This window comes from Haemorhous mexicanus, chromosome 2 (assembly GCF_027477595.1).
Source record: "Haemorhous mexicanus isolate bHaeMex1 chromosome 2, bHaeMex1.pri, whole genome shotgun sequence".
Taxonomy (NCBI): domain Eukaryota; kingdom Metazoa; phylum Chordata; class Aves; order Passeriformes; family Fringillidae; genus Haemorhous; species Haemorhous mexicanus.
The window spans coordinates 59,530,076-59,532,322 of NC_082342.1; positions in this window are offsets into that span (position 1 = coordinate 59,530,076).

The window sequence follows — 2,247 nt, forward strand, 5'->3', positions numbered from 1 at the left end:
TCAAGAATTTTGTTGCTTCTATCTAGAAGAGAGAGACTTAAAGAAAAAGAGAAACAGAGGTCAAATGTTTTCCACATCTTCCAAAATAAACAGTTTTCATAAAGGACTGCAATCAATGGTTTCATTTCGCACCAAGCATGGACTGGAAGGCTCTTTGCGACAGAAGATAAACAATCAAATATGAGAGAAAAACACCTTCCAAAGGTAGTAATATGGTAAAACATGATTACTAGGAATATATGGCACTTCCAAAGCAGTGCCAAGAACATGCATTTAATCCTCCCCAAGAAGGGAGGTGGATAAAAGGACTTCTTCAAGACCCTTATAGGATTAATATTTTCTTTAGCTTGTGCAGAACATAAATTCTATACACCAAACTTTCAAAGTATCCCACCAAGCTGCCCCCACAGCCAATTAAAAAATGTTGCTGTCATCTCCAGAAACTCCTAGAGAGATTTCATCCATCAAATACCGGTTGGCATTAGCTGCCAAGTAGACAGCTGTCCTAGTAAAGTCCTCCCTTTCATGGTTCCTCTTCTTTTGCTGGTAATGTTTTGTACTAGTCTAGTACATATTGCATATAATCCCTTTTTTCTCCTCATTTCCGCTTATAGAAATTTGCTCTCTTCACAGAACTCAAGCACCTTTTGCTTTATTTTATACTGTATATATTATCTCTATAAACCATATGTTAAGCTGACTTTTACAATGGAACAGCTGCCTTGGATTTGGTGTGATGGTTCAAAGAGCTCTCAAATGCACTTACTCTAAAATCACTGGAGCAGGTTTGCATTCCTCTGACAGAGCCCCCAGTGAATGTTCAGCAAGCACATACCTACTCATGATGTGATATGAACCAGGTGTTAAGAGGAAAACAGGATGGATGTTTGAATAGGGAGGTGTTGTTTCAGTGACTGATACTGAAATTATTTTTAAGCAGGAGGTGTTGATTGCTGCTTTAGTCCCAGCCTAGATTTTAACAAAATTGTGTCACATGCACAGTATTTTCGTGCCTTAGCTTTCTGACTGAAAAGAAGATTAAATGAAAAAAATAATGTGTAATGTACTCCTAAGGATTTGTCCTGTAAAACTGGGGTACCCAAGCTCAGCTGAGATCTATAGTCATCATCTTAAACCTCTTATCACCTATAGTGTTCACACACAAATGATATTCCCTGCAATCTCATAAATTCCAATTAGCTTTAACTCTGATGCCTTACAGTTTCTGATTAAGCAGACCATAGTATCTCACTTTGCTGCAGAATCCCTCATGAAGGAAAGTAGAGCATTTGAATGATAGTCTGATATAACGTTAATAACCTACAAGCATTATGTTCAGACCTGATATCCTTAATTAAGAAAATTACAGTTGTTCCACTTGGAAATTCCTAAGAAATAATAGGACAGATAAAAGTAAAACATTTACAAAATTAAAGCAGCTCTTTAGCAATGTAGTTTTGATGACTACCCTTAAGAAAAATTCATATCCCAAATGTATTTTGTACTAGCGTAGCTCACCATAGAGAAATTCAGGAACTGATATCGGAATGACACACTTACTGGTTTTACCTGGAAAAGTACTGAAGGGTTTACTGCATTGCTGGTATGACATGTTGCCTGCAACCTGGGGAACCCACTTTTCCTTGAGTTATTGTTTGGTCTTCCTTTATCTAATGCTGCCTTTGAAGGTACAAAAGCCAGTTGCTTCTCACATCTGGCAGTTGGTGCCATTAAAGACAATGATTTGCCATATTCTGTGCTTTCTTCCCTTCTGTTCTAGGCTTGTCCTTTTTATCCCCAGCCTTTATGTTATAGCTACCAATTTGCTTTGTATTTCTTGCTGGCAAACCTTTGTGATTTTTTTCACCAATGCAGATCTACTCTGTTCCTCAGACAGGCTTTTTGAGTGTTACCTTGGAAATTCAATTTGAATTTCCCTGGGCTAAACTCATTTTGACTGTATATTCCTAAATATTTTTTGCAGCATTACAGCACTCTGACTACCTTCTTAACTCAAAGAGAGACCTATCCTGGGTCAACAACAACATCCATTTCCACTGCTGTAACTTCAAGCTAGACTGCTTGCCACATCTGTCTGCACTGAGGCAAACCCTCCAGAATGATTTAGTATTCTTGCAGACATGTAGGGTGCTATATACACAAAGAATGATGTGCAACATTTTGAGCTGGTTTTAAAAGTACCCTTTCCATAGGAAGGTTTGACCAAAAATTTAAGAACCAATATAT